This window comes from Dermacentor andersoni, chromosome 1 (genome assembly GCF_023375885.2).
Source record: "Dermacentor andersoni chromosome 1, qqDerAnde1_hic_scaffold, whole genome shotgun sequence".
Lineage (NCBI taxonomy): Eukaryota > Metazoa > Arthropoda > Arachnida > Ixodida > Ixodidae > Dermacentor > Dermacentor andersoni.
In genome coordinates, this window is record NC_092814.1 from 149,255,246 (window position 1) to 149,267,344 (window position 12,099).

The 12,099-nt window shown below is 49.2% G+C and overlaps 2 long non-coding RNA genes across 2 annotated transcripts; both read left to right on the plus strand.

Moving 5' to 3' along the window:
- On the plus strand, positions 1–673 carry LOC129388241 (uncharacterized). Its single transcript, XR_011892213.1, has 2 exons — positions 1–102; positions 207–673. It is a non-coding gene; the product is annotated as an uncharacterized lncRNA (long non-coding RNA).
- A 5,330-nt stretch (positions 674–6,003) lies between these two features.
- On the plus strand, positions 6,004–6,662 carry LOC129388242 (uncharacterized). Its single transcript, XR_011892214.1, has 2 exons — positions 6,004–6,091; positions 6,196–6,662. It is a non-coding gene; the product is annotated as an uncharacterized lncRNA (long non-coding RNA).
- Positions 6,663–12,099: the final 5,437 nt, after the last annotated feature.

The window sequence follows — 12,099 nt, forward strand, 5'->3', positions numbered from 1 at the left end:
TCGGCTGAAGTCCCGAGCAGTTTCACGGCCGCTTTCTTTGGGCTAGGCTGTGGACGCGGAGCAAAAGTGGTAATGAAGCAGCAACCTCCCGGCGGCCTTGTGGTAAGTACTCAGGCAACAGATGGGCCTGCGTTACCATCACAATGTCTGCTGTCTCCTGCTCGAGTGCTGTGCGTATGGCTGCTCTGACAATGGCGCCTATAAAGGCGCAGGTTGGGGCGCCCGTGGGATCTGCCTGGAACGATAACCTTCAACACGGAGGCGCCTTGGCGGCTGGAGCGGACTGCTGGGGTGAGGCAACCCCACAGAAGGGGGAGCTCACTTCTATCTGCGGGGGCGTCCGCCATTGGGAGCGTGGCAGATCAGCGAGAAGCACCACCGGCGGAACATACGTCAAGTGCAACCAAGAAGGGCACATGAGCCGGGATTGTGCCACTGCTGACTATGGAGGACGACGAGGATGCCTCAGGTGTGGCGAGGAAGGCCACATGAGTAGAGATTGGTCTGCAGACACATGGGCGGTACACACCCAGATGTGGTCCGCTACGCTTCGTGTGTGGCCAAATTAGGCATTGTGTGTGTATTTTGTGCTATAATAGCTCATTTATTTTAGGAAATTTCGAAATTTGTACTTTTTTGACGATGATGTCGATAAATATGTTCTTATACCTTCCACTATCTTGTATTCCTTTTCCATGTTCGCTTTCGTAGTTTTAATATTTTCGTGTGTTTATGTGCAGCATATATATATATATATATATATATATATATATATATATATATATATCTTCGCGCCATTCCATGCGACATCAAATGGGCAATGGAACGCAATTGCAACAAATGAAAGTACATGGGGTCCAACAAGAAATCGTGCGCTTGTTACGCGTCAAAGCCCACTAATGCGAAGTTTCCGAGAAGGACGTGTGTTGTTCGCACATTTATGGTTCTTTAAGAATGGGGCATTCGGCGTCGTTAGAACGCAAAAAAAGTAAAAGCAAAATGTAAGAAAAAATTACGTCACTTTCTGTAGTGAATAGCGCCATATAGGCCAGCGATCAATGCAGTACGTTTATTATGTCCCACACCTCGACGTGATTAGGCTCTCCACTAGGCAGTGCTAACTTCACACCCTCTTCTATGAGCGGTTGAAGTCGAGATCACCTGTATAGCAGGGAAAGCGATGCAGCGAAACACCGACCGTACGGGTGCCGCATGCTATATCGCATCCTATACACAACAAAGCACCGCTTCTTTCCGTCACGACGAAAGCTTTCGGTGTTTGGGTCTCGGTGTATCTTCCCGAAGGGCGATCAGCCCGTCGGCCACCACAGCCGCTAGATGGAAGCTAAATTGGGCACTTGTGCGGTCTTCACAACTCAGCAGTTTTAACTGAACGCGTTGACGGCAATGAAACCAACCTCGCAAACACCAGCGCAAATATTGCAATTCTCAATTGGCAAACTGGCACCACCAGAATTCAGAGAACACAGGGCGGACGAAAACATGCGAGGAGCCATATTGTAGGAGACGAAGTTTGCGAGCGTGCCTTAGCGGACACCACATGCACAAATGCACAGCATTGCTACTCATACAACATGAACGCTTTTTTTTTCAAGAAACACTGAAGAAGAGATAAATTTTATGTGTAATAAAGTAAGTAGCACTCTTAAGAAAATTTGTTACGATACAAATTTTGCTTGACCGAAACAAACATTGCATTCTTTTAATTGAAGCATGTCTGTTTATTGGCATTATCTCTTTTGCAAGCACCAATCACCCTCCTGGTTGATGCCGGTGACAATTAGTTCTGGACCGCTTTCTTCGCGCCCCATGTGAATCTATTTTGAATGGTGCGATTGCCAAAAGCAAATGATCCCTCGAGGTGGAAGCTGTGCTTTATTGTAAACACCCTGTCCCGAAGTCCGCAAATTTAATGGCGCTTGCCTCGCGGGGGCTGCGGACAGCCGCTTCGTTGCCTTTATATATGCGTGCGTTCGCGTTCTGAATATTGTGGTTGGTTTGCGTGAAGAAAAATCTGGCAGCACAAGTGCAAGATGAAATGAGCAATGAAACACTTCGAAATACAGCCGGTATTCTTGCATGTGTGTACAGCATCGCAGCAGGCAGAATTCGGCGTTGACCGTAAGTATAGTGTATGTTTACGAATGTCTAGTTTTACGGATTTTTTAAACATAGCCGGTGGTAGGTGGTGGTAACAACTTTATTGAGATTTTGCTCAGTTATCTGGCAGGCCCGAGTCCTAGGATGGCCTCTCACGAGGAGCGACCCTTTCGGCCCAGGCAACGAGGGCATTTTAGACAGCACAATTCTTCTTCTAGTGTTGGATTATTCGAAAAGGCGGACATTACTAGCACGAGAAACTGAAACACATATTCAATTAATTAAAAATTATCTCTAGAGAACCTCTTAATTAGTTTACGCTATGTTTTCCAATTTCCGAATTGTACCCGCCGAGACTGCAAGACATCCACTTGAAATGAATTTACAGGACGTCAGTTTCTACCTATTATTTCCAAAAGAGTGGGACGATATACGTGAGTGTTCAGTTACTGTTGTGATTCTATGCATAAAGGAGCAAATTCATGATTTTTTGTTCGTTAGTTGAATATATGCTTCGATTTCTCTTGCAAGTAAGGTCCGCATCTCTGAATAATCTAGCTGAAGGGCTAGAATTATGTTTGAATCACAACCCCATTATGTTTGTTTCAACAACAGGCAATTTCTTAAAATTTTGAAAATATTCACCAAGGTATATTTCTGTGTGTGGCGTCGAATTTCTAAGAGTGCACCTTCTAACCATTGACAATGCCTCTTAGCATTCTCCAGTGATTTCTAGGAATTCATGAGAAGCTGGAGTTCTCTCACCAATTTATATGATTACCGGGGCTTCCGCTCTATGAAGATCGCACATCACATTCGATGGACGCATCCACAAGTCGGGGCTCACATTGCTGCTCGCATTGATGAAAACGCTTTATTTAAAGAAAAAAAAGGAGAGGGGAGTTAGGAGAAGGGTGGTCGGATTCTTATTCCGGAATTCCGTTGGCTAAGGCCGCCGCCCTAGCTCTTTCCACGAGGGCTCGCTGGTCCTTGAGGGTTGAGCTGGACAGGGCTGCCTCCCATCCTTCCCACGTTGGCTGTTTTATAGCTTCTAAGGCACTATTAGCCTGGCAGGCCCATAGCATATGGTACAAATCTGCTTTCTGCCCGCAGAATTTACACTCGGCCGAAAAAGATTGTGGCTCAATAGCATGTAGCTTGACTGGGTTATTAAATGATAGGGTTTGTAACCTTCGTCAATGACATTCTTCTGATTTGTTTAATCCCTTAGTTGGGCCCAGGTATTTTCGTCGCGATAAGCGCAAGTGTTGTAATACGTCTGCATAAGTTATCAATGGCACTGGGAAGTCCGAGTCTTCGGGGAGGGAGGAGGAGGGACCCCGGGGGAGAAAAGCTCGGGCGGCAGCGTGTGCACGCTCATTTCCCTCTATACCCTCGTGACCTGGCACCCAAATCAGCTCTTTGCGCGAAGCGAAGACCCCAGATTGTTTGAGGATCCTGCAAGCTAGCGGTGCAATTCGGCCCCGCGTGTAATTTCTATATGCAGTTTGCGAGTCTGTAATGATGTATTCTGAACTAGGATGCGAAGCCGCCATGGCGATCGCCGCCTCTTCCAATTCTGCAATTTCCCCGTGCCGAACAGAAAGTCCATTGACCGTCTGCCCTTGATGCACCACCGATATTGTGGAGACTCCTCCCACCAGACCTGCAGCATCCACAAAGAAGGCTCCCTCTAATTGAGAATAGATCTGGTCCATCTTCTTGGCTCTTGCCCTCCTCCTTGCTTGATGATATTCTGGGTGCATGTTTTTAGGAAGAGGGAGGCAGTGTCGCGAATCTGCCCCTCCACTCTTTCGGAATGTCTTGTCTTGTTGCCGTGTAGTAAGGACAGCTGATATTTAGGTCCTCTAGTACCTTGCGTCCCGTTTTCGTTCCTGCCAATCTGGCATATTGACTTAATAGGTGGGCCTCAATCATTTCATCTGTTGTATTGTGCACCCCCAACTGCAATAAGCGTTCTGTAGATGTTTTGACCGACAGTCCTAGTGCCTTCTTATATGCTGTTCTGATCATGACATCGAAATGTTTTAAATCGCACCTCCTCATACGAAGGTACGGAGCTACGTACACAATTCTGCTGAGTATAAAGGCCTTGACCAACCGAAGAGTGTCGTTCTCCATCATCCCTCTCGTTTTATTGGTGATACGTGTGATCATTCGCATTACTTGTTCGCAGGATGTACGGAGTTGAGTAATCATTGCTGCGTTGACACCCTTGTTGTTAACCAGTAATCCCAGGATACGCGCTGTCTCCACTTCAGGGATCGCAGCGTCGTGCACCCTAATTTTGACCGGGGCTTCATCTTCTCGTCTGCGCATGATTAGAAGTGCCGATTTTTCCGGAGAGCAGCGCAGTCCGCACTCGTCGGCATACTTTTGAACTGTCGAAGCAGCCTCTTGGAGCGCCTCTTCCATCTGCCCCAGACTGCCCTTCGTCACCCAGACCGTGATGTCATCTGCATAGAGGGCGTGCCGAATTCCTTCTATGCGATCGAGTTGCTCAGGCAAATTTATAAGAGCAATATTGAAGAGCAGAGGGGAGAGGACGGCTCCTTGTGGAGTACCCCTGGTGCCCATAGGGATTGGCTGGGACCTAAAATCTCCAATTTTTACATGAGCCTGTCTGTCTAGTAGGAAGTCTCTGATGTATTCAAAAGTCCTTCTTCCACACTGTGTCTTCCCCAGGTTCTCCAGGATCTTTGAGTGCTTCACATTATCGAAAGCGCCCTTGAGATCTAGGGCTAAGATGGCTCTGCTACTACGTTTGTTGGGTGGGTCAATAACTTCCATCTTGAGCTGCAGCAGTACGTCTTGCGTGGATAGGCGCTCCCTGAAGCCAAACATGGTGTAGGGCATGTAATCGTTTTCCTCCAAATAAGCTGAAAGTCTGGCGTGGACTGCTTTCTCCATCAGCTTGCCGGCGCATGAAGTGAGCGAAATCGGACGCAGGTTGTTAATATTTACCTCTTTGCCCGGCTTAGGGATAAAGCTGACGTCTGCCGATTTCCACGACAGGGGCAGCTTGCCCGCATGATTCATTGAAGTGAATCACGAAGACAACGAAGCCTGGTAATTTCTTCGCGAGAACTCACGCATTAAGCGCTTTGGTTGATAACATCATCACAACGGTATTGAACTAACGCGAATCTTTGTTTCGTAATACACGCCATAAATTAAGTGGATGATATGCGACGTCGATTCCATCTCCTGCATTTTTGTTTTCGCCTAATTTGAGGATGTGAACCACCTTTGGCCGCATTCATCAACCGCACCATTCACCGCATTCATCAACCGCGTTCATCAATCGAAGGTAGCACGTGCCTCGTGCTGAGATATTTTCGCGTTGTGCTTTGCTTCTACATCGTGCACGGACTACCTTTCTTTCTATTTTTCACGCAATTGCAGCTCCCGCTCGTCTCAGGTTTCTTCTTCGTCGTCGTTGCTCAGGAAAGTCAAGAATTTGATGCGAAGATTACCTTCCGGCTGAGGAAGGGTCAGTAATTGATGAATTTCCTTGTAAATTATCCGCGGCAACACGAACCCACGACCTTCACCAGTAACTCGCCACTTCTGTTGCATTCTAAAAGTAAGCGGACGAGCCAAGTATAAAAAATCGAAGTATATATATTTCTCTTAGACGCCACATACGATCCCCCGATAGTGTACACCATCAGCTTCAGAAACTTCAACACCGAAAATGGCCACCGAAAGCCCATAAAATTCCACAACTCGATCTAGAGGTTATTTTTGCAATCCTTGTAGGAGAAACCAGAGCAGTCACAAAAGCAAGTGGCGTTCGCAAGTAGGGAAAGAAGAAGAAGAAGACTGTTGTCAAGAGCGTTTGATCTCGGCTGAAGTCCCGAGCAGTGTCACGGCCGCTTTCTTTGGGCTAGGCTGTGGACGCGGAGTCAAAGTGGTAATGAAGCAGCAACCTCCCGGCGGCCTTGTGGTAAGTACTCAGGCAACAGATGGGCCTGCGTTACCATCACAATGTCTGCTGCCTCCAGCTCGAGTGCTGTGCGTATGGCTGCTCCGACAATGGCGTCTATAAAGGCGCAGGTTGGGGCGCCCGTGGGATCTGCCTGGAACGATAACCTTCAACACGGAGGCGCCTTGGCGGCTGGAGCGGACTGCTGGGGTGAGGCAACCCCACAGAAGGGGGAGCTCACTTCTATCTGCGGGGGCGTCCGCCATTGGGAGCGTGGCAGATCAGCGAGAAGCACCACCGGCGGAACATACGTCAAGTGCAACCAAGAAGGGCACATGAGCCGGGATTGTGCCACTGCTGACTATGGAGGACGACGAGGATGCCTCAGGTGTGGCGAGGAAGGCCACATGAGTAGAGATTGGTCTGCAGACACATGGGCGGTACACACCCAGATGTGGTCCGCTACGCTTCGTGTGTGGCCAAATTAGGCATTGTGTGTGTATTTTGTGCTATAATAGCTCATTTATTTTAGTAAATTTTGAAATTTGTACTTTTTTGACGATGATGTCGATAAATATGTTCTTATACCTTCCACTATCTTGTATTCCTTTTCCATGTTCGCTTTCGTAGTTTTGATATTTTCGTGTGTTTATGTGCAGCATATATATATATATATATATATATATATATATATATATATATATATATATATATATATTCGCGCCATTCCATGCGACATCAAATGGGCAATGGAACGCAATTGCAACAAATGAAAGTACATGGGGTCCACAAGAAATCGTGCGCTTGTCACGCGTCAAAGCCCACAAATGCGAAGTTTCCGAGAAGGACGTGTGTTGTTCGCACATTTATGGCTCTTTAAGAATGGGGCATTCGGCGTCGTTAGAACGCAAAAAAAGGAAAAGCAAAATGTAAGAAAAAATTACGTCACTTTCTGTAGTGAATAGCGCCACATAGGCCTGCGATCAATGCAGCCCGTTTATTATGTCCCACACCTCGACGTGATTAGGCTCTCCACTAGGCAGCGCTAACTTCAGACCCTCTTATATGAGCGGTTGAAGTCGAGATCACCTGTATAGCAGGGAAAGCGATGCAGCGAAACACCGACCGTGCGGGTGCCGCATGCTATATCGCATCCTATGCACAACAAAGCACCGCTTCTTTCCGTCACGACGAAAGCTTTCGGTGTTTGGGTCTCGGTGTATCTTCCCGAAGGGCGATCAGCCCGTCGGCCACCACAGCCGCTAGATGGAAGCTAAATTGGGCACTTGTGCGGTCTTCACAACTCAGCAGTTTTAACTGAACGCGTTGACGGCAATGAAACCAACCTCGCAAACACCAGCGCAAATATTGCAATTCTCAATTGGCAAACTGGCACCACCAGAATTCAGAGAACACAGGGCGGACCAAAGCACGAAAACACGCGAGGAGCCATATTGTAGTAGACGAAGTTTGCGAGCGTGCCTTTGCGGACACCACATGCACAAGTGAGTGAGTGAGTGAGTGAGTGAGTGAGTGAGTGAGTGAGTGAGTGAGTGAGTGAGTGAGTGAGTGAGTGAGTGGGTGAGTGAGTGAGTGAGTGAGTGAGTGAGTGAATAAACTTTATTGTAGGTCCGGCGAGGACGCGAACTCGTCGCGCACCCGGCTAGTCCCACGTCGGGACCGGCAGGTCTAGCCCACCGGCCCGGTCGCGGGCACGCCGGACGGCCAGGATTTGCTTTTCTAGAGCGGGGCTACGCAGAAGCGAGTCCCACTCCTCCTTGATGAACTTGGGGTATCTCGACCCGCACTCCCAGACATGTGAGGTAGAGTGGAGGTCTGGCCGCAGGACGTGCAGGCGTCGTCGCGATACACGTCGGGGTAAGCCTCGTGGAGAACGGACAGACACGGATACGTGCTGGTCTGCAGAAGCCTAAGCGAAACGGCTTGCGCCCTATTCAACTTGGGGTGAGGGGGTGGAAAGACCCTTCTAGACATGTAGAAGAATTTAATAATCTCGTTGTGAGTAGCGGTAGCGTCCCTGTGGCCGTAGGGAGGAGGGGAGTCGGTGCTTCTTGCAGAGGAAGCGCGGTCCGTGAGGTCACGCGCAGCCCCGTGGGCAGACTCATTGAGGTTCGGGGGAGCACCCTCGACCGATCCTACGTGAGCGGGAAACCAGTGAATTGAATGGTTTGTGAGAGCATGTGGACTCGAGCCGCTAAGAAGACGAACAGCTTCCTTGGCGATGCAACCCTTCTGAAAAGCCCTAACTGCCATTTTGGAATCACTATAGATTTCGGACCCATGACCGTATAGCAGGGCGAGGGCGATGGCGACTTGCTCGGCGACTCCGGGGTCTGAAGTGCGAATCAAAGCGCTATTGGGAATGTTTCCGCTCGAGTCGACCACAACGACGGCAAAGGTTTTCCCGTCACTGTACTCCGCGGCGTCGACGAAGCTTGCGCTAATGTCGTGTCGCTTGATCTGTTTGAGGATGGCTGCTGCTCTGGCCTTGCGTCTGCCCTCGTTGTGGACGGGATGGACGTTTCGAGGCACAGGGGCCACTACGAACTTGTCTCGAATGCACCTAGGGATCGGAGTACTGACCATCGAGAATTCCGCAGTGTGGTAACCCAGCTCTTCGAGGATGCGTTTACCTGCCGCTGTGGTGGCCAGGCGACTGAGTTGAGCGCGTTCTTGGGCTTCGGCAATCTCCTCGGCGGTGTTATGTACCCCCAGCTTCAAGAGATCCTCGGTATGGGTCCTGATGGGTAGCCCGAGAGCCCTCTTGACTATTTTGCGGATAAGAACGTTGAGCTTGTCTCGCTCCGCTCTGAGCCAGTTGTGCATAGAAATCGGGTACGTAAAGTGACATAGTACGAAGGCACTGATAAGCCTGAGGAGATTGTTTTCCTTCATTCCTGGGTGCCGGTTTGCTATCCTGCGAACGAGGCGGAAAGCGTTGTCCGTCTTTGCGATGATCTTGCGGAGAGCCGTTCCGTTCCCGCCGTTGAATTCGACAAACATGCCCAGGACCCGAATAACGTCGACCCTGGGTATCACCCCCCCGTCACAAGTCTGATGCTGCTTTCAGAGACTGGCTTCCAATCTTTGGGTCTGCCTCCCTTCTCTTTTCTGTAAAGTAGGAGCTCCGACTTGGCGGGGGAGCATCGAAGTCCGGTGGGGCGGAGATACTCCCCCATCACGTCGATCGCCTCCTGCATGGCTTCTTCGACTCTGCCCTCGCAGCCGCGGGAGCACCATATGGTGATGTCATCGGCGTAAATGGTGTGCTTGACGTCCTCGACACGCGCCAACCTCTCGGAAAGACCAATCATACAGATTTTAAACAGTGTTGGGGAGATGACGGCGCCCTGAGGAGTGCCCCGCCCTCCGAGGGGCACATCTTCGGAGCGGAAGTCTCCAATGCGAAGCTCGACCTTCCTGTCAGTTAGAAAAGAGCTGACGTAGTTGTGGAATCTGGAACCGAGACCCAGGTCTGAAATGGTCTTGACGATGAAGGTGTGGAGCACGTTGTCGAAAGCCTTCTCGAGGTCCAGACCGAGCAGAGCCTTGACGTCTCTGGAACGGCCATCCACAATCTGATGCTTGATTAGTTTCGTGGCATCCTGCGTTGAGAGCCCGGCGCGGAAGCCGATCATGTTGTACGTGTAAACCTCGTTGTCTTCGAGGTACCCGTTAAGCCTGTTGAGGACGACGCGCTCCATGACCTTGCCGACGCAGCAGGTCAGAGAAATCGGCCTCAAGTTTTCCATGTTCGGGGCCTTGCCGGGCTTGGACCGTGCAGGCCGTCTTCCATTCTGCAGGTACAATGCCACTCTTCCAGGACTCGTTTATCTTGTCGGTCAGAAAGACAATCGACGTGTCGTCAAGGTTTCTCAACATTCTGTTGGTGACTCCGTCCGGATTCGGCGCAGACTTGCGGTTGAGCGCGAAGATGGCCTGTCTGACCTCGGCAATGGAGAAATCTTCATCCAGCTCGGGGCGTGGAGGGCCTCGGTAGTCCGGGAGTTGGGTCGACGGATCTCCGTCGCGACGGACAGCCAGGTACTTCTGTATGAGTTTTGCGATGAGTTCATCGACCGTGTTAGACCTGGTGGCTTCGTGAAGGGCCCGGGCCAACGTATGCCTTTGATTTGACTTCGAGCCGCTTTCATCGAGAAGGTGCTTTAGCATACCCCAGGATTTGCCGTTGCGAATCTGTCCGTCGAAGGATTCGCAGAGCTCGTCCCACTGCTGTTGGCATAGCGCCTTGCAGTGGTCATCGATGACCTTGTTGAGCTCCGAAATCTTCTTTCGGAGTCTGCGATTGAGCCTTTGACCCTTCCATCGGCGGAGCATGGCGGTTTTGGCCTCGATAAGGTGGGCGAGTCTGCTGTCCATCCACTCGACGTCGAGATCTGTTTCCACTTTCTTGGTGGCCGCGGAAGCGTCGTTCCGGATGCCTTCACACCATTATTCGAGAGTGGCGGGTGCCCTGGCTCTCCCGGGTTCGTCACGAATCTTGCGAAAATGGTCCCAATCGATGAACGTGAATTCCTTGACCCTACTCCGAGACACCTTGAAGTTGGTCTCGAGAATGTAGTGGTCGCTACCGAACTCCATGGCGGTGTTGTTCCAACCCACGTCCTCGACGTTCCTCACGAAGGCGAGGTCGGGTGTCGAGTCCCGGGTGATGGAGTTGCCAATGCGCATAGGAAAATTCTTGTCAGTGACTAGAGTGAGGTCCATCTCGTTGGCGTCTTGCCACAGGTTGCGCCCCTTGGTAGTGTCACATGCACAAATGCACAGCATTGCTACTCATACAACGTGAACGCTTCTTTTTCCAGGAAACACTGAAGAATAGATAAATTTTATATGTAATAAAGTAAGTAGCACTCTAAGAAAATTGGTTACGATAGAAATTTTGTTTGATCGAAACAAACATTGCATTCTTTTAATTAAAGCATGTCTGTTTATTGACATTGTCTCTTTGCGCCTGAGTCATGCTTTAATGAAAGCACCAACCACCCTCCTGGTTGGTGCCGGTGACAATTCGTTCTGGACCGCTTTCTTCGCGACCCATGTGAACCTATTTTGAATGGTGGGATTGCCAAAAGCAAATGATCCCACGAGGTGGAAGCTTTGCTTTATTGTAAACACCCTGTCCCGAAGTCTGCAAATTTAATGGCGCTTGCCTCGCAGGGGCTGCGGACAGCCGCTTTCGTTGCCTTTCTATATGCGTGCGTTCGCGTTCTGAATATTGTGGTTGGTTTGCGTGAAGAAAAATCTGGCAGCACAAGTGCAAGATGAAATGAGCAATGAAACACTTCGAAATACAGCCGGTGTTCTTGCATGTGTGTACAGCATCGCAGCAGGCAGAATTCGGCGTTGACGGTATAAGTAGTGTATGTTTACGAATGTCTAGTTTTACCGGTTTTTTAAAAATAGCCGGTGGTAGATAGCACAAGTTTTGTCCTAGTGTTGGATTATTCGAAAAGGCGGACGTTACTAGCAGGAGAAACTGAAACACATATTCATTTAATTAAAAATGAACTCTAGAGAACCTCTTAAATAGTTTGCGCTATATTTTCCAATTTCCGAATTGTACCCGCCGAGACTGCAAGACATCCACTTGAAATGAATTTACAGGACGTCAGTTTCGACCTATTATTTCCCAAAGAGTGGGACGATATACGTGAGTGTTCAGTTACTGTTGTGATTCTATGCATAAGGGAGCAAATTCATGATTTTTTGTTCGTTAGTTGAATATGTGCTTCGATTTCTCTTGCAAGTAAGGTCCGCCTCTCTGAATAATCCAGCTGAAGGGCTAGAATTATGTTTGAATCACAACCCAATTATGTTTCTTTCAACAACAGGCAATTTCTTAAAATTTTGAAAATATTCACACCGTATATTTCTGTATGTGGCGTCGCATTTCTAAAAGTGCACCTTCTAACTATTGACAATGCCTCTTAGCATTCTCGAGTGATTTCTAGGAGTTCATGAGGAGCTGGAGTTCTCTCACCGAT